The sequence below is a fragment of the Falco punctatus genome (assembly GCF_963210335.1).
Source record: "Falco punctatus genome assembly, chromosome: 1".
Lineage (NCBI taxonomy): Eukaryota > Metazoa > Chordata > Aves > Falconiformes > Falconidae > Falco > Falco punctatus.
In genome coordinates this window covers 71,923,973-71,951,701 of record NC_137580.1, presented here as the reverse complement: position 1 = coordinate 71,951,701, position 27,729 = coordinate 71,923,973, and the positions used below count along the sequence as shown (strand labels likewise).

At 39.8% G+C, this 27,729-nt stretch overlaps 1 long non-coding RNA gene across 1 annotated transcript in view; it reads right to left on the bottom strand.

Annotated features, from left to right (window-relative positions):
* The window catches only part of LOC308055436, a 210,625-nt gene that overhangs the window by 139,911 nt on the left and 42,985 nt on the right, over nt 1–27,729 (bottom strand). The window contains exons 2-3 of the long non-coding RNA XR_013924527.1: nt 22,978–25,529; nt 10,693–10,784 (exon numbers count right to left, since the gene is read on the bottom strand). This is a non-coding gene — a long non-coding RNA (uncharacterized lncRNA). The remainder of the gene's footprint in view (nt 1–10,692; nt 10,785–22,977; nt 25,530–27,729) is intronic.

Sequence of the window (27,729 nt, the reverse complement as noted above, 5' to 3'; positions counted from 1 at the left end):
TTTGTAAAACATTAGGAACAGCTCTCCTAGACAGTACTTTCTTTGGAAGCATTGCAGCAGTCATTTTAAAGGACTGGATGAGGCTCTGCCATGCACATTAGTAAACAGAGGAGACTGAACAGCTGCTGCTGTCGCTGATGGCACTCACGTTGCTGTTGTGACAAGAGACAAGCCTCTCCTTATTGTCCCCAGACCTTGCCACCACACTCAAACTGAACTTGAGGAGAGTACATGCTGTCCTTCATAAATGTTTAGTTGCGGTTCCCTTAAATGCCTGCTTCCCAAGTTGTAAAACTAACAAGCAAAGTCTTTTCGTGTATGAATAAACAATATACCTCTCCCTATCTCACTGCACAGGTAAGTGCACAATTTAACCAGCACTAGCTGGAAGGTATTAGCTGCCCAGCAAAGATTAACTTCAGGTGTCAGTGAACACACTTCTCTCTTCTCTATTGCATTGTATTGTAGATGTTCCCACATTTACGGATATAAGCTAAATCTAAATAATTCAGGAGATGAAAGTATAGCTCAGAAAAAGGTGCCAGGAGTTCTCCCTTCATGTTGCATTACCAGCTGCAGGCCCTGCAAGGAAGGAGGCCAGTACAGTACAGTGCAGCGTGCATACCCTGCCAGTACAGCAACATGAGTGCGCCCGGGAGCAAACCCACCGTCTAAATGGGCAAGGCAGATGCAGGCAAGAAAGCTGTGGGCAGTATGGGGAGCTGGACCACCCGGCTGAAAGGCCGTGCTGCAGGTAAACAACAAGAGCCAGAATCCTGAGCCCTGACCACCGTGACGTTCCAACTCAGGCATGCCACTTCCAAAGCCCTTGGCAGAAGTAGCTTTAGGGCTGGTGGTGATGTCTCTGTGTCACCCACTGTGAGACTCTGTCTCAGGGCATGGGGGTTAATTGCTAGGAATGTCAGATGAGAAGGGCTAATGATGAGCTCAAAGAAATTTCATCATTGCTACTGAACCATCTGATTACTTGGGTAACACTGTGGGAGTAAAACACTCTAATGCAATCATTTTTATATTTTTTTCCCAGAGGGTTAATTCTTTTATATATATTTATACATGCTTATGTACAAACACATGCACACAGACAATTTTTGTCATTCTAACAATGCTGGGACATGAAATAAGAAGCCTAAGTGCTTCTTGACAGTGCTGACTTGCCAAGATGCCACATAAGCAGTACTAGAAATGAGGGGGTCCGTGATAGTGTTCTACCTCTGTCACTGCTGACTCGATACTCATCTCCCTTCCTATTATCAAAAACTTATGTACATCTCTAATTTGGCTGATACTTCTAGGTCACGTATGTCTAGAAGTTTCCTGAATTTTCAGCACTTTTAAGGATTATTTTGTGCAAGTAGTGATTCATTTTTTCATTATTATTGCATTAAATATATCTAAAGAAATAAAATATTTTTCAAGGAAACATCTAGAACTATGATTTATATAAATTTGTCTTTCTGTGTCCACCACAAACACCCAATTGTAGATTCTCAGGATCCACTTCAAAATCCAAGTGTTTTTTTCATTCATATTAAATATGGTTAATTGTTCACTACTGAGAGTGCAAAAATATCCTTTTGCTTTACCTATTCTATTTCAATTAGAAAAATATATATTTTTTTTCATTTCCACATTACTGCATTTCTCAGATTTAACTTATTGCCATATAATTGCCCAACATTTAAAAATAGAACGGGTTTCAGTCCCAGAATGTATCACAGAGGAGTCTTAGCCAGCAGGAGATGTCTGTCTGTTTAATCACTACTTTGAATTGTTACAGCTACAGCAGGAGAACTATAGAAAGATTTGCCTTAAAAATTAAACCATGGAGAATGTTAGGACTGCCAAAGACTGGCTTTCTGAAGAAAAAAGAAAATTCTGACACTCACAAATAAATCTGTGAATCTCTTCTGTGTGTTTGTAATGGTAATGCTTTCCCACAGTTGTACAGAGAAGATTTAGGGATTTCATTAAAACCATGATACCCTGATCATGGAGACTCAGATAATTTGTTAGTGCCTTAAAACAGATGTTCAACTTACCTTCAGTGCACTCAGGATGCAGCACAGTGTTGCTATTCCCTGAACACACATTGTCCTCATGGTCATGACCCACCTCACACCACTCTGAGGCTGAAGATCATTGGAAATAACTACACCAGTAAAGTCTTGTCCCACAGTAAACATGAATCCCTTTGTAGTCACTAATGTGGCATTTCTAGTCCAATAGCAACTCAAAATGTATGGCCAGAGAAGTGGCTTACATGACGAAAACACCTGTATTTTAAAACAGAATCAATATTATTCAGCAGCCTGTGATGGCTACCCTCTGTCTTAAGTAATACATATTCCTAAAGCTGCCTGGATGCTCCAAACATCTACTCAAAAGGACTCAATGACTCTGAAAAAGCCACAAATAATGTGCTTGCTGCCAGGCTTCATTTTTCAGAGAACTCTGGCAGGACTTTGTATCTGAAGAACTTTAGATAGAGCAAAGACACTTTTTCTTATGTGTTGTGATCATTGTGTTAACTATTGGCTTCCTTTAAAAAGAAAGAGACCTTCTGAAAGCCTATATAAGTTTGTCAGGATTTACTAGGAGTACTTTGCGAAGTTTCTGTGTGTGGCTCTAATAGTTACTACCCCAAAACTTCATAGTCCGTGATGAAATAGAGCAGGTAGCACAGCTACCAACATAAACCAGCATCCATGCCTCACTGCTTGCACACTACCAGAACCAGAAATGATTACTCCAATAAGAAAATTTAAGATACACGATCCATGATGTTGCACTGGAGCATTTGCTTAAGAAGAGGACTACATCAACCCTTACACCCTCATTATTAGGGAATTGTACTTTTGTCTATATGATGGGTATCCCTGTACAGCACAGTGAAGGACAGACATTTAAAAACAAAGAGACATGGTGAAGCTGCCCCATTGATGTAAGTCCTCATATACTGATTGATGTGTATAAATTAGTTAATTCATAATATAGATTATTTAACTATTATTAATAATAAAAATCTGTGGTATTCCCGCATGACATTGTTACACACTCTAGCCAAGAATGCAAAATATTCATAAAACTGCACCAGAATGCTGTAAAGATGGGTAAAAAGCCACCTGCACCTCCCAATCTGAGTAAAGATGATGATTTGATGTTATATGAGCATTTAATTCTCATGTGAAAAATCATGCATCTGTCATGTTTTTTTCATACATGAAAATTGTGGGGGGTTTGACTTAGTCCTAGAACTACCATTGCCTTCCCTTCCCCACCCCCACCCAGTCCCCTTCACTAGCACCAGTTCTGGCCAGCCATGAACATACATTATTGTCTCTGGCGTGAAATCAGAGGATGCAGTTGTATGCACAACCACATGTGTGATGACGAGTATAACTTAACAGAAAACTTTGCAAACAAAAAGGTACTGTGGTTTATAGTTAATGATCTTTTGCTGTGACAGCATCTATTTAAACAAAGTTTTTTTTGTTTTAACTGTAATTCCACTGGTTAATTGGAAGACTTGCCCTTTCTTTAAGCATTCACCTATTCCTTTGCAGCAGCTGGAAACTTCCTGTTGAAACAATTTCTGTGTGAGAAATGCCACTGAACTAAAGCCATTTTCTTAAATATGTAATACCATTTTTTACACCATTGGTTTTTGGGGAGAAGGATTTGCAAAACTTCCAGAGATTCATTGTTCAGCTCTTTCAGAGTATGGACTGAAAACATTTAGGAGTAGGGCCACATTGTGTAGATTGCAATGATACAGCAGAGGAAAAAGATTTACTAGAAATTTTCAACTGTCAGTAGATGGATTGTGGCAGTAATACCTTATTTCAGAAGTCCTTGCCTTTATGAGGAAATAATTAATCTGTGTGATGCCTTTATTTTTAGAGAATATGATGAATGGATCCTTATAATAGAAGTGTGAAAGTGTACAATGTTGCAAGGATTTAATTCCTATCTACTTGTATTCCAGAGAAATTTCTGCAGTGTGTGTTGCTTCTTGGAAATCTCCTGTAGCATATCCATGCATTCAAGCCACTGAAGGCTTGGCTTGGATCTTGTTTTTGCTATAAAATCCCCATTGTATACCATGACTTTTAAGTCTTTGAGACTGTGCCTGCAAAACAGCTGGGCAGTCTTAAGGAGGTTTAAGAGCTTTAGATTTAATACTGGACTGTATGCCTTGGTGCACTTGGGAATGACAAATGCCGAGCCCAGGCAGTCCTATGGAGACTTCTACTGGCACTTGCTCTGAAGACCCACACTCCAGGCTTTCTCTTATCTTCCACCCTATGGCTAGTAAGGTACTTGAGAAAGGGAATTTTTGGCATTGGAAAGAACTTGGAAATATCATTTTACCTCCTCTGACACCTTCTGAAAAAAAGGATAAGCATTTCCTAAATTTGACACAAAGCCAAAGTCTTAGCCTTCTTGATGCTGTCAGCGAATGGAGAGGCAGGGGAAAAGCTTGTATTGATTACAGGAGGTTAACCCCAAAGGGATTGTGAAAATGTGGGGTTTTTTACACAGCTTTAAGAAAAATTGTGTGGGCTTCAGAGATGCTAAATTGTTGGTTTGAAGTTGTAAGCTGTGTTTAATGACTTTAGTAACATTGCTATGTAAAGTTGGACCGGCAGATGTTACCCAATATGAACTAGGTGTATATATATATATATATATATACACTCAGTATGTATGAAGTATGCCTTACAGTATTCAAAAGGCTATGGTTTTATCAGTTGATTAGATGCAGTAATAAAAAAAAATCCTCCTATAAAAATGTGGGCAGTCTCCTTGTGGAAACAAAGGGGTTTGATATAATATGTTCATTCACACACACAGTTTTTATCCATGATACTGTTGCAGTATATATTTTGCAATATATACCGTACACACACAGCTTTATATCTAATAGCATCTAGAAAAGCTACATTAAAAGTACCACAGGCTTCTGAAGTTCTGTTCAATGTTTGCCAATATCATGTAAAAAATATTCTTGTCTGATACTGGAAGTGATCCCTATCAGTTCTACTTCATAAAACTCCTAGAGCTTTCATTTTCATGCACCTTCACATTCTTCACAACCAGTGGTATTGATATGCCATTTAACAGCCTATCTCAAGGATGACTGCAGTAAATAAGTACTACTAAAAATATCACAAAGATTGATCTCTTTTTTTCCTGCCCAGTTATCTAATGCTTAAATTATTAGATAGTTCCCCTGGGTATAAACATGAATAGCAAAAAAATGCCTTTGAGAAGCAGCATAGAATGTTCTGGACAAGCACTGAATTTTGGGGACAGTTGGGCAAACCTTGACCCAAATGTATACACGTTAAATCACCCTCTCCTATGTAAAGAGTGCAAGATCAGAACAACTATGGTCATCTAGTCTGCCCAGGGTTTTGCCTGGCCAGTTTGTGATGAACTCAGTTTACTTCTACCTGAGCAGGCAGGTGGTGGATTCTGATGCAGACTCCACTGGCACAAAACAAACGTGTTTGCAAGCTTATCCTTCAATGTGACACAGTTTCATTATGCCTCAGATGAGCTGGTCTAATCTGTAATAACAGATCAATAAACCTACATGCAGTAGCCTTGAGGTGGCAGTTTATGTGAGCTGCTGTACCTGCGCACACCAGTGCGCTCTGTGTGGCCCTGAAACCCTCTTCTCACATCCACACATGCAAATAACTCATAGAAGCATCCAGGACTTTTTGAATGGCCAGTTACAAACCCCCAGTGCCCATAAAGAATATGAAGAATAGCTTCTGCAGCAAAACCATTACTCCTGTTGAGCATGACCTGCTGCGTGAAAAATCAGTTTTGGTGCAGAGATTTCAAGTGAATGCATGAATGGTATGGATATGATAGCACTTACCAGGTATGCATATTGATAATTAACGTGTGTAAAAACATCAGCAGGAAAAACAAAAATACATGCATCCTTGCTTGCTCACGTGAAGTTTTCTACAGGTTTGGGACTGAACTAAGATTTATAAGCATTTCCATTTCATCCTTTTGACTGGGCATTTCAAATGTGCAGAGAAGTGGCTAAACCAGCTGAACTACCCTGTGTCTGAAAAATGGCAAAGGAGAAAAGAAAGAGTCTGGAGAGAAGCTCAGAGATGAGTTACTTCCAACAGTCCTTCAGCAACATTGAGTACCGCCTTGTTCTCACAGTAGCTTTACTTACTAATATGCACCAACAGATACCACCCCCTAAAAAAGCAAAAGGATCACACTGAGTACCTGACTTCTACCTGTCCAAGAAAAAAAATCTTACGCTTTCCATTCAGCCAAATGTCCCCAAGCCCAAGGCAACCTAATGCCTTTTTTCTTTTTACCATAGGTCTTGGTAGCAGAGGCAACAGACATTCTACCATGCACTTCAAGAAGACAAGAAACTTGAGATGGAGGAGCGCTGGATGTAGAGGATCAAGGTGCAGAGACTGGGAGTACAGAGGGGTGAGTAGCTTCCCAGGGAGCAGTGTGGAGCTCCTGGTTTTGGCTTTTCTTGTAGAGGGAAAAACAGAAGCAATACTTTGAGGAAAGCAGAGAGTAGGTTTAGTGGATTTAGAGCAAACCAACAGAAGCAAAAACTGTGGAGATGGACCTTTGCTTAAAATATTGGCAGCATCTTGCTTTGGCTTACACTCCCTTTATTAACTATTGGCTTTCAGAAAGGAGATGCAGCAGTTTCATAACTTTGGTTTGGTAATACAGCACCAATAAAAAAACAGTAGTGGGTGTGGGGGGGAAGCCATTCCTCCCAAAGCTAAAGCATTCCCAGCTAATGGAAACTGTGACAGTCATTACCACCATAGGGGTTCTGATTACATCTGTTGATACAAGATTGATTTTTCTTGGCCCACAGTCAACTGCCATCTCTGCAAACAGTTCACAGCAATACAGCCCATGGGGGGGTATTTTAGAGCCGCTGACCTAGGCAGCACTGTTTGGTTTACTGTTTTCTTGTGAATGCTCCCAGACATTTTGGTGCCTGCATAAGTATGGGGCTCGCCAGCAGCAGCCAATGCAGGTCATAAAACACTGTAATAGAGGATTTCCATCTCAGCTGTGACTCTGTCCTGAATTCAGGGCGGCTTTCTCTGAAGCACTGTACTTAAGGGTGTTTATGATTAAGAAGAAATTTCCAGCCTATACAGTAGTTGCAGCTTTTATCTCTTTTGGCTTTGATCTCCTCTGTATTCTCTTAAATATAATTAACCTGTCACATCATTTCCCTCCTTCTCACTTTCTCTCTGAAACAACACATTTATGCACAAATTAGGAACTTTAAGCAAAGGCAGTTCCAAGGAGTAATAAAATAAATTTGGGACATTTCAGCTCCACCTCATATATCATTTCCCAGCAAATGTGGTGCATTCCATCCTGGCTAAATCCTGAACCAGATTTTTTTTATTTAATTTTTCCTACCACAGTATATTTTACTGCAATTTCTCTTAAAGTCTGCCATTGCTAACCTGGAAATAGGAGTGTGAACGTTAATATCCTTCTTATAACACAGCATTAAATGAATCTGACAATGCTGGCATCCAACCAAAGCACAAGCCTCACTGACAAACGCAAAAACTCCATCTTGTGGTTTGACCCACTGATTAAACTCGTGAAAAGAAATTGTAAGGAAACCTTAAATTCACTGAAACTTTCAACAAAGCTGTGCATTATTCAAAGTTTTAACACAGGCTGAGGAAACTAGGGCTGAGCTTGCCCTCTTAAACAACTTCATACAAGGTCAGTGACTAAGGAGTTACAAAGTGCACAGTATCGCTATGATCGATCCATTTTATTCCTTACTGTGTATGGAGTTCTGCACAACACAAAGAAAAAAAAAAAACCAAGCTACTTTTAAAAGCTGGTTTGTGTTGTCCTGTTAAAATGTGGATTCAGGCCTCAGAACTTCTGTATCTCCAGCAAGGATTCTCCACTTATTAGTAAGATCTTTCCTAGCATCTGTAATTGCAAAACCCCATTACATTCCAAGTGCTTAGGTTTATTCTCACAATAGTTTCTCCCATCCCATAGCAGCAAAAGTATTACCATCCTACAGAGGGAGACCTGAGGCACAAAATGATTACATGATTTACCCACTGTCACAACAGAATTTTGAAGTGCAGTGAAATTATAACCCACACTGAAAGACTGCTTTTACACTTATACTAGAATCCTACGCAATAAGAAGAAAACTTTAAAATAGCACGTTAGGAGAGACACCTGGTACGATTAGCTCAACTGAACCTAATAGACTACATGAAAGTGATGAATTACATGAAAGACTAATGAAACAACTGAATGTACTGTGCTGAATTTCATTAGTAGTATACTTGCTTTGCAGCGATGGCTTGCTCAGAAAGACAGGAGCAAGTCTGCTTGTGGTTAACACTGTAACAGACTAATTGCAAAGTGGGATACTTGTTGGACTGTACTTTATCCTGCCAGATCATGTGAAGTTTCTCTAAAATCTACCTGTACAAGGTGTTTCCAAGTTACTAGACCTAAGTGACCTGAGCCAGGTGAGGGCCACCAGGATGCGTTAGACTTGCTGTGCCTGTGCAGTCTGAGGGTAATGCATTAGTTCTCATGCTTTCTGGGACCACTGGGGCAATTGCACACATGTAAGAGCTTTGTGGTGATTCTGAATGCAGCTATTGCTTAACATCAGTCAAGTGACAAGTTTAGAAAACAGAGATCCTTGGTTTAGTTTATCCATGAGAAGATTACAAAATGATCCATCTGGGTTCACAAATACTTATAGGTTAAAAAAGATAACACAACTAAATAGGACACCAGATGTTTCTTCAAGCTAATAAAAGAAGACACTGCAAGATGTTGCCAATGGATGGGAACAGAAGCTACATAAGTTTCAGTGATTTTTAATTGATGTGATTTCTTTCACCCTTAATGCAAGTCTCACAATCTATGGATAAAGCCTCCAACTGCTGTAATTATTTCATTCCTAGCATCTCTGTTTCCACTAATAAAACCAAAATAAAAGCCCCAAACCCAAAAATTTTTGTCCCTCAGTGACTACACACAAAACACATTTAAACTATGAACACTGAAGTCTTAAGTATCAGAAGAGGAATGAAAAGATGCCCACACCTTTTTTATGCATGATATTGGCAATGGGGAAATTAAGCTGGGTATGAAATGCACAACAGTTTTACATGAACATGGGAGGTACATAGGAAGAGATTGTATAGATGGGTTACCCCATTACTTGTAGCTCTTTAATTTGTACAAATATCTGTAATGAAAAAAAAAGGTAGTTCAAACGTTTGGATATGTAAATATTGAAGGTGCTTTGGCCCATGTTGTGTGAAGAGTGAAATTAGATGCCTGTCATGGTTCTTCCTCAAATTTAAAAAAACCCCACAGAATATGAGCACCAGCCCCATGGGCCACTCACAAGGCATCCTGGAGAGGTACTCTGTCAGCCTCACACTGCCAATACCCTGCAATACCCTTCCAGCACATTCTCAGAAGGTTTGTCATCTTTCAGCCATGGATCTTTGATACTGCTCTTAAAAGGTTTAAATAGGAGGGAAAAAAAAAAACCATCAAAAAATCCACAACCAAAAACCAAAACAAATAAAAATAATAATAAAAAAACCCACACCAAAACTAGATGCTCAGAATGAAAGGATAAATAAAAATAGAAGTCCAGCATCCCTGAGAATGTGTGACTACTCTGAGTCAGTGTTTTACAGAAAAATGAAGGATAAACAAGTGAGCACACAGCATTTTTAAAGACAGCACATTCTCTTGGGGGGGGGGGGGGGGGGGGGGGGAGGGAAAGACAGACATGTAATTGAGTCCTGTTAGCATATGTCATTTAAGGGGTTATTTTCAGTCACATCAGACATTATCTGATGTAACAAGTTTTGTCAGCAGCTTGGTGTGACAGCACAACATGGCTCGACAGAACCTCAAAGGAGGTGATTGTTTCAGGTGTGTCTTGTTTAGAAACACAGTCGTTTCCTGGGTTCCAGGCTTTGAAATAGTGCCAGGCTGGAGCAGACTCACATTGCTGGAAGATGCAGATATTTTTGCTGTGCTGACAAGACATTCCTTCTAGACACACTCTGTAAAGCATGTGAAACTGTCACATGTGTCTCATTAAATGAACTGACATGCTGAGGTAGCAGCATACGTTATTATTTATAGAGCCCTACTGTTTCAGGTCTGTACATAAGAAAGTGCCAAATACTATGCAGAACTATCCATACTTTTCAAAGGTGTAAATCTGGGCACTGAATGCATTCATTTTTGAGAGAGAAGTGAAAAGGTGAAGTACAACGAATGGGTAAAAAATGAAGCAAACTATTTGTGAATGCCACCTTAAGGCTCTATTTTGCAGACCACTGCCCATTCATTACATCAATAAATGGTCCTATTTGTCCCATCTAAACTGAAGTCTTACTTGCCCAATGTCCTTGTACTGTACCTGATCCATTGCTGACATCTCTCTCTATGCCAGCAAAACTGATCTGGTAATTACCAAGGACTCATTTGAACAGAAGAAGCAAGAGCCATGCATAGTTCCTCATTCTCACAGAAAAGCCTTCAGGGCATGCTGCAGAAATAGAGGATAAAGTAAAAAGGATGCAGAAAAATATTATTACTTATTACCTGTGATTTACTTGGGTAAAAGATAATGCCAATTCTTCAGTTGTCCAAAGTGGGGCACCGTATTTCTAACTATTGGAGATATCACATAGGACCTAGGTGAGAGAACAGGAATGTCAGGTTGCCATGATTTAGTACTGGAAGGTTTATTATCATTTATTAGGGCAGGAAGAATTAAAATAATTGAGATTTATCCTTTAAATCAAATAACATCTAAATGTATAGTCCTTTTTCTTTGCCAACTCAGTATGACTTAGGGAAGGAAAAGCCCTCTACAGTGGCTGAGATATTATGTAGACCTAGACATAAACAGAAATACCAAGTAAGTTTCACAACCTACTCCAGATCACATAAGAAAGTAGGTGAAATGCTGTCCTCACAGAAATAGGTTCAAAAGTTATATAGCTTGACCATTTCCTAGTTGACTTACAGTTACAAAACACCTTCAAAAGATTATGAACAATTGAGAATATGATAGGAAAATTCAGATTCAAACACTGAATTTTCCCTTACCTGCTGTAAGGAAACAAAGAAAATGGGACAAAAATTGTGAAATCGAACACACAATATAAATTGAATTATCATGGCAGCCAATATTATCTACAACTATGACATTAGCTGATAGCTGTGCAGACTTGAATGACATAATGTGTTGGGAAAAAAAGAAGACCGACCCATACAATTAGGAGATCTATAGCAGCCAAATTTTGTATGAAAACTCCCATCTCCCTCTACCACCTCTAATGCTGGCTGAAGAACTTTGGTTATTTTTATAGCTGGCCTAAAGTTGGTAAAAAAGCTTCACTCATTTTACTTCAATATTTTTAACCTCACAGCCTTTGGAATAGTTTTGGGGACTTACCCACTTATGAATCAGTACAATTAGGGTAAAGTCAATGTGTTATGTTGAAGCATAAAAATAAACTAGCATAAAAATGGGTGTGACAGAAAGGGTCTTAGAAAGCCATGAAGATACATACAGTATGTAGTGGTCAAAAACAAATGAGAAAGGAGGCCGGGGACCTAAAACAATGCATACACTATATGCTTCAGCTCAGTTATTCCATCTTTGCATACTTGTTTCTTGACTGTATTAAGGTTTATTCTATGTCCTTATTTCTAAATAAAGGAATTTTTAAATCAAATTAGTCTTCTGTTTCCTATTTCCCTCTGAAGTCCTGAACAACCTCAACACTTTGAAAGGAGAAGCCTTTCAAGAGCCACTCTGCGTACAGTAACAATTGTTAACATAAGTTGCGTTGATAATACAGATAAAGTCTTCTTTGTGCAGCCAGCACTGTTTTACATACAGTATAAAGGCAGCCATACCAGATCCTTAATTACATTCAGTGGCTTTTTCCTCAAAGGCCTTGAGAAACAACTGTATCTTATTTGTCAAGAGAGCTCAATAGTTAGCAAGTCAGATCCATAATTTTTTATGAGCTTGACATGTTGTTTCTGCTTTCACTGATTAATGAGATAGTGACCTACTATAAGGGGCACTATCTCAAGTTGGATTCTGTGGAATAGGACATTACAGGTTTACAGCTTTTGGGGGAAAAAGAAAAAAAAAAAAGCACAAAAGCAAGCAAGTACAAGGCACAATGGGCATTGACCAGCTCTTCCTTTGGGACTGTCACTACAGCACCAGGGAACAAATTATCATTTCTCAAAAATTACTGATATTCTGATCTACAAGGCAGACACATTCAAGTTATTTTCATCAGGGAGTGTTTATCCTCACTGACTCTTGCATGTAAATCTAGTAAAGTCTTGGTACATGTCCCACCGTATGTAGTGTCTTCGACAATCATAAAGTGTTTCCCAGCAGCATGCTAGCTTTAGGTGCCTTTTCATCACTTTGGAGAAAGGATCACTTCAACGCATTAGCAGTAGCATAACAAGATGGAGAACCTCTTGAAACCACTTCCATTGCACAGCGTACCACAGCTACTGACAAGGCACATTACCTACACGATACCCCGATCTTTCGCTGCAGTGATTGCACTTTTGTGAGCTGTTAAAGTAGGAATTGCTCTTTTCATCTGCCGTAGTCCAGCAATTCTATAGAAACATTTGTTCTTAATTAAAGGATACGATGGTCAAATATGCTTTCTTTTTGATCACTGTTTGGGTGATTTATCCCATGTACAGTCCACCTAATAGACAAGTACTTTCAAAAGTAAACATATTAACCAGCTCTTGAAAAACCTATACAAATTATGATTCTAAATCTTCTTGCAGTACATTAATTACATGGCAGAATAAGCAAATATTGATGTGCAATTTAACCTTACAAACTGTCCACAAATGAATACATATGGCTTCAGACAGAGGGTTTCTGTATTTGGCCCTTGGTCTGTGACCAAGTGTTGTAGTTGGAGTCCAAACCAGTTTGCTTCACACAGGGCCCCAGTTGTCACAGCACAAACAAAACTAGCAAGCTACATCAAGGCTTTACCTTGTTGGTCAGATGCTAATGTCTGTGCTTTTTCTCCTTCCTCCAGAGGCAAGGCCAGACCACACCACTCCTCCTTCCTCCAACCACCTCTCCCACGCTCCTCAGGGCTATTTAACCACTTAGCAGGAAGGAGCTACAGCTGCACATCATCCACATCAATCAACCCACTGCCTGCATTCCTCTACAACCAAGTGTAAAATACACTGCCTTGTAAGGCAGGGAAACATGAGTTTAAGAGTATGCTGCTTAATCATCTGAATTACAGAGCTGAAAAAATACATCAATGGTAGTTTGTAATTAAAGGTGGCATCACTGAGGACAGAGCAGTGCTTTGGGGTAAAGTGATTTAAGAGGACACAAAAAAGGAAGAGGAAAAAAAGCAGACATTAATGCCAAAAGCAGCCTCCTGACCAGTGCACTGGGTTTGCGCATCCTAACTGAACGTGTTTTTAGACAGGCTGGTTATGTTTGCAGTGGGCTTTAGGGCAGGACTTAATGGTACGGTGTTCAACATCACCCCACAAGCTGATCTGAACACAGAGCTCAGCAATGTTAACAAAATTAACCGCAATAAGTAACTGCAAAGAATGGCTGGAGGCAGAGAAACATCAGCCTCTTCTGTGGCAGGTATAAAATGCTGAAAATATCCTATTCCTGCCTAAGGGAAGACAGTGCTTTAATGATACACCTGGCTCTGATAACCTTGAAATACATTTGTTCTTTCTGCATCCGAGCTCTTGCTGCTCTGCCACGCTGACCCCTGCATAGGTACAGTGACCCCACCCACACAGCTCCTGTGAAAGCTGTTTAGAAGTGCAGCTGCCAAAACCAAAAAAGTCTCTGCTTCAGAGATTCCCCTGTAGCCCTTGTAGAGTCCAGGCTGGAGCATATACCCACACTGCTGCCCAAGGAGAACCAGCACCGGAGCAAGGGGGTATTCCCTGAAAAAAAATCCCATGCTGGAGCAGGTTTATGTTGAAGGACTGCTGTCCATGGAGGATCCACACCAGAGCAGGGGAACAGTGTGAGGGGGAAGGAGCAGCAAGTAGGAGTTATCATGAACTTACACTGCTGTACTGAGAAGGGGGAGTCACAGGGCAGCTGGCTGAGTGGCCGGCTGCTGGCCAAAGTTAACCCACCGCACATGTGTACTGTATCCAGGAAAGAACAAGGCTTAAGTCAGAGCCTAGGAATCTAGCTGATGCTACCAGCAGCTCCGAATGCACTAAGTTTGCTAAGTTTCTCAATAAAACTTAAGGTAGTTAAACAGTTGGGAGAGCAGTTCTGGCTGGGTTTTTGGTTAGAGATTACAGCAAAACTAGGTTGTACCTCCCTTTCACCTCCCAAGAAATAAAACTGTAAACTGAATTGAAATTTGTCTTATTTCCCAAAAGAAAAATGGCTTCTGGGGAATCCTATTTTTTGTTTTCATTAAACACATCCCTTGAACTGTAACACATAGGACAGGCATGTTCTTCTCCTGTCTGGTGAGGACACTTGTCTGATATTCACATAGGTGAACCACTCATATGTATGATGTGATTTGTTAGTTTATTGCAAGCTTAAACACAATTTACAACCCTCTGAAGTGCTGCCTTATCTGACTCCCAGTCGATAAATGGTACACAATGACTTTGGATGTTTACTTAGAATAATTTCACTTAAATACCTGTTAAACTACTGAGAAGGCCAAGACCACGGTGCATAAATCTTCCAGGAACAGAAAGTGCACGTGCAAAACACTAAGAAGCAATGGAGCTACAGGAAATAAATTCACAATGTAATAATGAGAGATTATACAGTTGAGACTGGTATGATTGATGAGCTTTATCACAGAAAAATTGCAAAAGCGCTCTGATATCTTTTAGAAAAGGATTATGGGTATCGAAAGCTCAGAATTTATTATTCTGATAGATATCATAGGGGAGGTATTTCAAACATCTTTTAGCATAGTGACAAGAGCCTTCATATCAGGACAGTATGCATTTCAAAGAGTCAATATGCATTTAGTTTCCTTTATTAGAAGAAAGCTGAATATACATAAATACAAAATATTGGAACAGTAGTACTGGATGTGAGCACAAATTAAATACACTCTCCCTTTTCATGTGCCACATTCAGGTGAGGACAAAAGTCCTTCTTTCAAACTCACTTTTATGTTCCTATACTACAAAGTTTCAAATCTAGGAATGAATTTCCATGGGACCCTTAGTGTCTGCAGGATGCACTATATAGGGTTGTCTTGCTAGATAATGCATTTTCTGTCAAGCGTACCAGGCCATAACAGGAATCACCTCTGTCATTTATGCCAGAAGGATGCTTTTCTCTACCAGACTCCTCTGCAAAGTAAAACTTTCCTGTGTCTGACCTCAGAGGTGTTGCATTCCCTCATTGCTGTGACTTCTGCTGGCACACACTGTCCCATAGTGCTGCTCACCTGTCCTGCTTTGGCAATTATGTGCATGTACAAGGCCAAAAAGTCACCTTCCACGTACAAAGCTTTTCATCATTTCAGGATCTGTGGGTTCCTGAGCATGTGGAAGGGGCACAAGAAGGCAAAGCTGGCTGCACAGACCCTTGAATAAACCAGAAAGGCCTTAGGGCTCCTAGAGGGTGTTCAAGCAGCAGGAGCTGCCCACACTCTCCTCTTTGCACTGGTGCCCTCTAAAAGTCAGAGCACAGGATGCTGTACTTTCTGAAATGAAAAGTCTTGCAGCGTCACTCCCCACAACATGAGACACATGTTTCAGAATTGTTCTCTAATTACACCATGTCTGGCTCCTGCCTGCCTTCCTTACGCTTTGCAGACAAACAGGGGTTTACTTTGAAAAAGCATGCAAAAGGCATGCCTCATTAGAGGCTCAATTACGCAGCTTGCTCAAGGACTCGATGCCTCAGAGTGGGTACCCAGCTGCCTGCAGGACAACGCTCTGTGATGCTATGTGGTAGTCAATGATGTTAGTCATTAAGCTCTGTACAAAGTGCATTTGTTGTAACTGAATATGAGCAAAAGTTCTGTGCTTCAAATTGGCAATTCTTTCACCTATAAACTGTAAACAGAGGCTGTACAAATTGTGAGCCATGGATAAAGGCTTCCTGAAGTCCTTAGAAAAAAACAAACCCTTGTTCCAAAAATAACACAGTATGCAAAGCAGCTCTGGCTGAAACAAGGAGAGTAAAAACTGAGAAGCCAGGTTCCTGAGAATGTCAAGGCACCTTTCCCATCAGTTCTGAATTTGTGTATTTTACAGTGTTGAAATTCATTGTGAATAGCTGAATTTCCTTTTTTTTTTTTTTTTTTTCATGATTTATTTCTAACCATGCATGCTTGTAAGGGTTTCTGATCATCGGTTTACCCTGTTGGTTTTGTTTGAAGTTAATAAGGTATGTCATGTGGGAACCGTACCTATCCAATCTACTATGCTTCTTCAGCCCGTGAGATACAATACAATGGATTATTACCCATTGAAAGGGATCACCATGCAGTGACAGAGGAAATGACAAGGCAGCAGATATCAAGAATTTAAAGTAGGTAGATCTGAAGGGTGAAAGGTTGCACCTGGTCTCCAGTATTTTCAGACTGTTGTTCTAAAATGTGTGCAGCTTGTTCATAATTGGAAGCTTGAGATGTCAGTTTTGATTCTGGCTTGTTTTGATGATTACCAACTGTACCGAATATGTTTCTTAAATGGAAAACAAAAGAGAGTGATCATTAGTGGCTCATTCACTGGCGCTGGATGTCATTAAATAAAATTAGCATTTTCCAATCTGTAGAGCTACAACATTGACATCTCTGTTATTCTAGGTACAGTAAGAGATTCTCGGTAATGTATGATTTGCATAATACCTAATGAGTTTGTAGCAAACCCTTTTCTAGATCCGCTCTACTGATAACATGCACCTTAGATGATACAACTGCATCATGCTACATTGCAAAACAGCATCAGTTCACTAACTGACAGTACCTTCCAGACATTTGAATCTTGTTATACAGGTTGTTTTGGTCCTCTGTAACAGAGTTATAAGCTAGAATTAAATAAAAATTGAGCTAAATTTTTGCCCCAGATCTGAATTAATGCTTTTCTTGCTTTTTTAACAATGTTCTTTATGAATTTTCTGATTTTGTTTTTCTGATACTATTATTCATTATTCTGTGATCTCTACATTATTTATTTAAGAATGATATAATAATATATTAATAATCTAGGCCCCTATTCTCCATGTATTTTTATCTAAAGTGAATCTAAACTGATCCCTAATGAACAGTGTTGTTATTTTCACTGTATTAGGAAATGAAACTGCAACTTCTAAAAGAAACTGATGTTATGTGGTTCCTACATGCTACAGATGTTAACTGAGATCCAGCCTATGTTGTGGGGTTTTTTAGTTTTGAGGGTTTTTTTTCCAGCATCTAGGACTTAGTGCAAAGTTAACTACCTTTAATTGGTAAAGTGACCTTACATTCTCTGACATTTTCTACACCTATTTTTTTTCCATACTTAGTTCAATGGAAATTAATTTGAAATAATAGAAGGTAAGGTATAGTTTTCCAGTTGCATCTGATTGTGACTTTTCTCTTTTTAAAGAAGGAAATATTAACTGCCTGACTCTATACATGAATCTCTAATCTTGACCAAATCAGAAGGACCAGATCTGCCATCATCTTTCTGGTATCTTTACTCCACTCCACAGCTGCATGGTCCCCTCCCCATGCAGTTTTGCAGGAAGGAAATACTCCCCTTCCCATCCTGTGCAGGGAAGCCCACAGAAGTTCTCATCGGCTGCGTTAGGCTGACAAACAGCACAAACATTAATGACCATCTACATCCATTTGTGTGCTAAATCTAGTTGCTTTCTGTCTTTGGAGAAAATTGCATACAAAATCAATAAGCTCAGGGAAAATGGCTATAAAAATACAATTCTTTAAGTGGAAGGAAAGTAAATTGCCCATGCTGCTCAGGTAGTTTTGGATTTGTTGCCTGTTTCCATATGAGAGATTTCCTTCCCAATAACTTAAGTCTCTGAAATTATTGTTAGTCACTGTAAGCTTAAAAGTCTGATGCATTAATCTTTATATACGTTCCCTTCTATTGCCTCTTGCTTTATTTATGGAAATCATCTTGCTGGGGTAATACCATAAGCTATACAACTTGTTTTCATGAGGAACTGAAGTTTTAAAAAATAACTCAAAATAAAACTAGACATGAAATATCATTTGAAAAGCACCACTTAACAATTACAAATATTTATTACTTGCAGTAAATATTGCCCCTCTTTCTATGTTGGTAAAGCTTTTTAATACTGTTACAAGCCACTATTTATACCTCTTCTTTATCATTCAGGAGTTTAAAACCTCTCAAGTGCCTCCTCCTTACTTAGAGGATTCACAGGCCACCTGTATCTTTTAACACATCACCCATCTAACTGATAGATTTACATCTCTGAAAATAAACTTAGACTACATATGAGAGCATTGCCCACAGCATAGATAAAAGCACTGGGTTTTGACAGAAAAATCTCAGTTTGTTTGTTGCAAAAGTAACTAAATCTCACCTGAGTGGCAGCAAAATATAATATGAAAGGTCATTATTTACCTCCAGAATCTATCATTCTCAAACTGGTTTGATTCTCTAAGACTCACAGTGTGCTCCCAGCTCATTTACCAGGGAGCCAGACATTCAGCTTGGAAGAAAAGCATCAGAGAACTAAGTACTGTAGATGTCACAATGTTTACCAAGGCTGGTCCATGAGCTAAATAAGGAAGATTAGGAAATGTGTGCAAATACACTGAGTTGATTTGCATCTGTATCTCTGGAGCTAGATATGCAAATAGCCATCTTTATGCACTAATATTGCACCTGCAGGTATAATCAGAAGCACTGTTTCAGGTGTGCGATACCTTTGCCTTTCTATGAATGTGTTATTATAATATTTAAAAAACCTCTAAAACCTGTGAAGAGCTTGATGCTGGGGTACTGCAGTGAAAGGGAGGGAGTTAAGAAATTGTGATTTAGTTATCATTTAGAAACCTTCCTCCCAACTTTTCTCATTGCCTGTCATCCTGTGAAGCACCTCCAAGCCTGTTATTCTGTTCCCATTCATGTTGCTAGCAATCACGTAAGGTAACTGTTACTGTAACAGTGCAGTATGGACACCATTTGTATCTCTAAGTGGTGTTGTATGCAAATGATAGATGAAGTAAAAAATATATCAGGGTATTCTACAGATATTTCAGGACTGCAATACTCTAATAGTGAAAGAATATTTTGATCCATTAGATCTATAGATGCTGAAGGATTTGTGCACCTGCTTCACTTAAGCACACAGACACCACCAGCAGTAGTCCTTTACACTCATAGGCAGGACCATATGTAAATCCTCAAAAGACCTGTGGTATAAAAAAATATTCCCTTATCCCTCACCCCTGCCTATCTACACTAAGTGGGCAGATGCTATTCCCAGAATCAGTTCACGAGACTGCTAATTAAAATACCATTCCCATTAGTGAAACATTGCAAAACTTGCATTATCTGATTTTGTTTTGATAATAATGCAAAAAAGTGAAAAAATAATAAAGCACATAAGTTGTTTTAAAAGTGACTCAAAGCTGATCCATACCCAGCATTTATGAATAGCCTTAATTCATATTTTTCATAAACAAGTTTAAGCTTTGCTGTGATTGATCAGAAACATTTTTCCCTGGCCCCAGCCCCTATCTAAGCATGCTCATTTCATTGTTATATAGCAGGATCAGCATCCAAATTAACTCATTTACAAAACACCCGGTAAACGGCTCAGAATACTTTTAAACCTCTTTGAAAATTGGTTTATAATTTTAGTACCAATAAAATAATAAGTCTTTTTAGTCCTCAGTAAACTTGCTAAATATTTTACAATAGCTTGTTTATTCTTCAGTCAAAAGTTTATTGTCCGTGTGTTACACAAGCCTACTAGCCCCAGTTCATGTCGTAAAATGGTAGCTAAATACCAGATACACCCCGCAAAGGAAGATGTGGAAGGTCCATTTTTGAAGGATTTGAGAACCAGTGAGATAAAGACCTGGCTGGGATGACTAACAGGCTACCCTTGCAGGAGCTGAACAGCTGAACTCGGTATTGCTCCCTTGTTAGCCTGCAGACTGCTGATGGCCTGTGATCATTAGAAACTGTTTATAAAATAATAATAATAATAATAAAAAGGCATAACCAATCAGATAAATGATACCCACTTCCACAAGCAATAAAGACTTTAAATGGAGGAAAATGAAAGTAAGAGCTGTATGCTCTCAGGCCAGTTAGCTTTCCAGATAAGCCTGTAGAAGCTCTCCAGAAGAAAGCGTGGCAAGTCTGAGGTTAAACCAGCAGTTCCCATACCCCCACATGAAAAGTATGAGTATTAAGCATACCAGGCCAGCTGGTAGGAAGAAATATCTTTCAAAGACCAATGATGGAATATACATCAGATTTGTAGGGGTAGAAGTTTGCATTTTAGTAAGTCAGAGAAAGAAAGAGTGCTAAATATTTCCCAATGCTTGTGACTGCTCACAGATGTTTACCTTGCCAGAGGTGAATTGCCATTTTCTAAGGTGAAGCATTTAAATGTAAAACTCCCAACAAGGAATTCAGTCCTGCAGCTGGGTTAATCCTGTCCTGTACCTTGTTTGCTACCCACCGTGACTCCCCGCAAAACTTGGACATGCTCCCTGTCCTGTCCCAACACCTTTGCTACCTTTCTCTGTGCCCAGTACCCAGCAGACCCTGTCTGCCACTTTGGTGTCCGGGGAGAGAAACCAGCCTTTTTCCTCCAAGTGTATTGTGCACCAGCCCAGGAAAGCACCAGCTTGCAAACTACCTAACAGTTGCTGAGGGTATGCATGTCTTCATCACATTTTACCATGATGCCATAAAAATACAAACAACAGAGGATTTGATGTTTAAAATTATTTGCTGAATATTTGTTTTGTTCATTATTCAGTATTGCCTGCTATCAAGTTTTGAACAATTTTGTTTTGGTTTGTGCAGCTTCTTGCATGATAGGGCTCTGTTATATGATGAGGATCAATTCCTACGTGCTACAGTCACGTAAATGGTAATTAATGACTTGAACAGTTTGCGCTCATCTTTGCAGTGCATTTGGGCTATACAAACATTTTTACAAATGCTGGCAGCTGGCAAAATACTGGTAAATAATGAATAATACAACTTATTTAATAACAGAAAACCAAATGCATTAGGTTTATTACAAATCAGCTGTTGGCACTTGCAGAAAGCAGTATCTTTCTCCATATTGCTAATTACTTCAAAACATCAAAGGCTTTGAGCACTCTAAATTTCATAGCTTAATTACTCAATGAAGAGAGATTTGCATTTCAGGTAGACAGAGCCACTGGAATTAGACTGCTGTTGTCACCTTATTTTTGACACCTAATTACAAATAAGTACTTTAGGTCAAATGACTGGTTGCATCCAAGATCTGCTGACACAGCAGAAGGGCAGTAAAATAAGGGCAAAGTCAGCTTAAAGCCACCTTGGAGAGCTCCCACATTTTACCATAATTTAGAGTTTTAGATAGTCCTGCAATAATCTTCAGGAAGCAATTATTCTAAGCAAAGATTTTTGGCATTTCAGCAGCACCCAAGCCACTACATCTTCTCACCATGCACTTCTCCACTCTCTGAATTACAGCTTGTCCCACTGCCAAACTGCCCTGCACAGCTGCAGGCATGTATGAGAGCTTTGCAAGTGCAGGGCCCTGCTTGATAACAAGGAAACAAGTATGGTGCAAGAAATGTGGTTCTGGGGCATTTCAATCAGGAAATCACAGTACAACAGCGAGCTGGGTTAAGGTATCTATCCCACTTATGTTTTCTGGTTTTAACATGGGGAACTGGCATAGTCTCCCAGTTGGGGGGGGGGGGGGGGGGGGGGGCGGCGGGTTGGGGGGCGAGGGGGGAAGGTGCTTCCAAAGGCAACTTGCAGCCACATTGCATTTGACAATTGAGCCACCCACCCATTGTGTTTAGAGGCACTGCCTTTTAAGGATTAGCTACAATTTAATTTGCATGCTGCAAATTGACAGCCAGCATCCACAGCATGCAAAGTTGCTTCATCTTCCTCTTTAGATGGCAATAACTAGACCCAGTGGTTAAGCAATGGAAGTTCATTCAAAAGCAACATCTGTTGGCACTTTAGACTTCAAATCACACTGCTGCGTTTGCTTTTCATCAACACTTTATTTGTGAAGAGCAGTGGCATTTTGCATAATATTTAAGAATTTGCTTATGTAAAACACAGAAGAATTACTTGTAAGATTTTGAAGAAAATTCTCATATCAAGTCACATTTTCTACATTCTCATCTAGATTCAGAATTTGTACATCCAATATTCTTCCTCTCCTTGTCTCTTTCTGAACTTTTGTTAGGCAACATGTGCTGCTTTGCACATGAAAAGCATTATTTCTGCAAAACTGGCCTTCTTCAGTTCTTTTGGTTTGTGGTGATCTGTAGTACACTGGTTTCATTGACTGCTACTACAGGGCACTACAGCATTGATAAAATCATCTGTGTTCCCCTGATAATTAGATTCTACAGATTCTGCTTGCTGACTAAAAGACAACTTTTGAGAGTATCACTGAATAACTCCCTCACAAATCTTTATGTCCCGAACATCACAGACTGATATAGTGGCAGTGAGTTCAAAGGAGCTGTGAAAACTGTATCAGCCATGGGTCAGGAGAGCAACTTTTTTTTTTTCACCAAGGATACTGAGATTAGAGCAGTGGAGATCCCCAAAGCATGGAGGTGATGTAGGTTCAGAAGAAATTTATACCTGTAACCTGCAGTGGTGATCAGCATGATCCCCCACGCAGCTTTGATCATGATCTTTGGAGTCCTTCTGAAGGGAAATGCTGAAGTAAGGAAGGACAAAACTATAAAAGAAGAAAATAAATTCTGAATTATAACCATTTTTAAAAGTTCTTCAGGCTTCAACCAAGATTTCCAAAGGTGACCAGTGAATTTATGTGACTCATTGGCAACACAGCAAAAGGCCCTTCAGTAAAGTGCTGAACCACCTAGAATATTCAATATATTACTGTACAGTCTTGGCAAGCTAGACTGCTCTTTGCATAAAGGTGAAAAACTTAAAAATGTTGATTTAATTTGTTATACACGCTTCTATTTCCAGTTGAGATGTTTTGTTTGTTTGTTTTAGGAGGTGATGACAGGCTAAAGAGAAGGTGGGTGATGTGGAGCTTCCTTTGTTCACAGCTGTGGGGACATTCCAGCTGCCCGTAGGACTATGACATGGTACAGACTGGGGTTATGTGTGTTCTCTTATCCTTAGGTCAATGTCCTTGTACAAAGCTGCAACACTCTCTGGCTGAGTGTTGGAGGAGGGTGAGGACAGGAGCATGCCGTGATCTGGTCACATCCCTGTCTAGAGCTGTGGCTGTCAAAACTAGGAGAAACAAGGACCAGCAGACACCCTCCATCACCATGAGCAGCCCTTGCCTCCCTGCACAAGACTCTCCCAGCCTCAGGCCAAGGCTGTCCATGTCATGTCTTCCTGACAGCCAGAGGACATCTGTCCTAAACATCACCATGGCTAGTGCCAGAAACTGGTGGCAGCTCTCTGTAACAAGGCCAAGACACCGCCAGGGCTGTCAGTGCTGTATCAGTGTGACATGTCTACTGTCTTCTGCCACTCAAGTGAGAAGAAACAAATAAAAGAGAAAAAAAAAAGGGGGGGGGGAGGGGGCGGGGGAAGAAAAAATTTTTAGAAATAGAAAAAGGGAAACTGCTAATGCTGAGCTGTGAAGTCAAGTAGCTGGAGAAAAAATTAAGGAAAAGCAGCTCAGTAATTTAAAAGGGAACTGAAAGTAACAAGTCCTACCCACTGCCCAATTTTGAAGGTTGGTGTGGTACTTCCTGCTGAGATTTGTGGGTTTGAAGGCTAAATTCTGGAAGAAAAATGAAGGTAATATTTCACATCTTTGGAATGATAGGCAAACTCTGCATCCTTAAGTGGCTGACAGTGCTGAGGATGTTTCAGCGTGGATTGCCAGACTCACATCTGTCTTTCCCTGAAATGGACCAAAAGACATTGCCAGGGATGGTCTCATGCTACACACTTCGGTTTGTCACTAGAACAAAACACATAAATGAGCTTCCATCTACTTGGTTCACTGTAGACTACTGCATCCTCGTGAACTGACAGGACCGGGGCAATAGGCACAAACTGAAACACAGGATGTTTGGAGGCTGTGGAGTCTCAATCTTTGGAGATATTCAAAAGCTGCCTGGACATGGTCCCGGGCAACCAGGTCTAGGTGGCCCTGCTTGAGCAGAATTGTGGGACCAGATGACTCCCAGAGGTCCCTTCTAGCCTCAACCATTCTGTGATTCCTGAAAAAAACCCTATACAAACAAAAAAAATGTGTCTTTTGCTCTGCATACCTGTGCTTAGAGCAATCTACAGAGTGCAAGCATTTTCTTCATTATATTTTTTTTATATTAGGGAGAAAGGGTGTGGCTTTGGGGTATTAGGAATTTTTTAGTTTTCTTTCTGGGATCACATCATCAAGAACTGGCTAATAAGAACTATAGAAAACAACCCTCCCCTCAGAGAATTATGCATGTTTCATTAAATTACCCTTTCTTTTTTAAAATCTTGGGTCAAACTCTGCCTTGCTTAGAAGAATTCAGAGCAAGAACTGGTTAGATAAACTGCTGTGACACCTTTCCTCTTCCTAAGTGAAGAAAATAAAAAGTATATGTATTTAAAAAAATAATAATCAAGATAGCAGTTCACAGGAAAAACAAAATGGTATTTACATAGTTGAATGATGACGTGTTTGCAGAGTAAACACAGCCTGAGAAGGGTCCATGGGCATACAAAAAAAACCCCAAACCAAACCAAACCAAACCAAACCACAAAAAAGTGGCTTATCATGTCCTTCTCACACTGTCCCACACTGTCTTCTCAGAGGAAGACCTCAGCAAAGAAACTGGTGCTTAATTAGGTTTAACTTTTGCTTTGCTCTTGTAGTTCACCTTTAAAAGTTGAAAGCCATTGCTTTTCATCAGGTATGCCAGAAGGTGCTGGAAGTGACACTCTGCAGTTTGTTGCAGATCCTTCCTTGGAGTCAGCAATTGTGCAGCTATCTCTCCACTCCCGTGTCCCTGGGGATTTCTCAAGGACAGGTGGCCTATTTTTCTCGTTACAGTGTCCATATCCATCCTAATTAGTTTGAACCAGGCTGTATGGATTAACAAGATCCCCTCAATAAGAGGCTTTGCGGCAAGGGTGACCTCCTACCCTCCCAAGTTGCATGCGTGTGAGCTCAGTTGCAGATATCTGGAGCAGCGTACATGGTAGACCTGCATTCAGAAATGGCACAGGAGACCACTGTAATATTTTCCCTTTAATCCCCAGAAACCAGACACTGAAGTTTTCCCTTACACAATTTTATACCGGTATAAATGCCACCAAAGTTGACAAAAAAACCCCAACCAACAACCAAATCCAGTATCTACAGGAGAAAACAGGGTCCTGAATGTACCCTGTCTGAACTTCAAGGTTGTGATGGGCCACTTGCAGTACTCAGATTATCCAGTCTTCTCATTTCTCTTTCTAGGTTATCACATTTAATATGGTGCTATTAATCATATAAATAACTTCACTTTTTTCTGTTGTAATCGCTGATTTCAGCCTATCATCTGGAAGTTTTGACTGCTTTTATTGAGGGTTATGCTGCTGTGGCAGAAACTAGATTTTGTTTTAATAGGATACCAAAACATGAATGCAGACAAATTGGAAGCTGTAGGTCTGCAAAGATTTCCAGAGACAATGCTTTGGGAAACTTGATAGAGCTACATGTGAAGTAGTGTTGTTGGAAGCTGATAAGGACTAAATGTGAAGACAAAGAGCACAAAGTAGAATTGTTAAACTGAATATATGCACAGTTCACAAAAAAAAGGTGAGGTTTGAAAGGACATGAAAACCACGGCCTTGAAGTGAGTTCACACTTTTGTATTCCACCATGATTTCTACTTAGCGCTAAGATCAACGGGATTTTACCTTGGCTGTTTTAGAAGTTTCCCATAACAAAAAATGCTGAGTTCTCACTCTGCAGTTGATTTTACTATCCTGCCTACTCTGCAGAATAAATCTCCTGAGGGCAGATTTTGCTTCCCATTACCAGTCAGAGTAACTCCAGGCTTCAGCAGAATGTTCCTGGATTGACACCAGTGCCAGTCAGGTCATGGTATCATGCCTGAAGGTCACTGTCTTTAGGAAATGTTCTTCTGTTTGTAGCAATTTCTATTTTGAATTGCTGTTCAGTTTTACCAATTACTAAAAAAAAAATAATAAAAAAAAAAATCTTTCTCCTTCCCTTTATTGTTCTTGAAGCTTCTACTCCTTATTCTGCCATCATTATTAAGCAAGTCCTCCTTGTGCTTTTTAGTAAAGTATTTATATTACAGAGGTATACCTTTACCTACTCTTTACCTACTGTTGATTAAATAATGCTTGAGTCAAAGCCTCCTGAAGACAACAAAGCTCTCTCTTTGACAAAGTATATAAAAAATTATATACGACCCAGCACTCTTCTTTTACCCCCACCATAGTGGTCTGTAGCCACATCTGTCTGTTATTCCAGACATAACTGCATGTTGGTTTATCTGCATTTTAGCTGTCCTCTCCTGAATCTCATCTAACCTGTTAACTTCAGTTTTGTGATGAGAAGTCCCAAACTGCACACATTTCTGGCTGTGCTCTTACCAAGACTGCCAAAAAGCTGTTACTTGGAAAGAAGAAAAAGTTATTTATTTCAGTCGCTCATTCTTATCCTCAGCTGACCAGACTTAGCTGCGCTAGGGAGCTTTACTTGAGTAGAAGGTTTAGCCAAATATGGAAACTCATATACCATATTACATCTGTATCATAGATATTACTCCCTAATACACTAAGGACGGCAAAGTTAGAGAAACGAGATTTTCTTTATAAGACAACTCTTTTTTTTTTTTTTTATATCTATCTTTATGTTATTTTTGCAACATAGAGTCTTTTAACCCTTTCACTCAGTATGCCTCCCACTACATACACCACACTGCCATCATCCACTAGTATTTCTTCTAAACCAACAAAGTTGAAGAGATGAGTGACACAGGTAATTCAATTGTTAAATATTAATTCTCTTTAAGCAGCCTAAACCAGCCAGTCACCCATGGTGACATTTAACTGATGCTGCACTCCATCCTTGAAACCTCTCTCCTGGTTGTTGCTACACCAACATGTTAACTTGAAGGTGATCAGGCTGTATTTGTCCTATTTCACAGCACCAGCGTTAAGAAAGCAGGAAACTGGGCTTCAAGTTTCATCTTGCACTCAGCCCAGTCTGTCCCATTCTGTCTCCGCGAGCCTGTGGATAGCCCACTGAGGGCTTTGGCACGAGTACCTGACAGCATGAGAACACTGCAATAACTCTGACCACTTCTTAAAAGCTATGTCCTGGCAGCCTCTTACATGCTGTAAGAGGCTTTTACATATTGTAACTTAGGTGTTGCAACAGTTTGC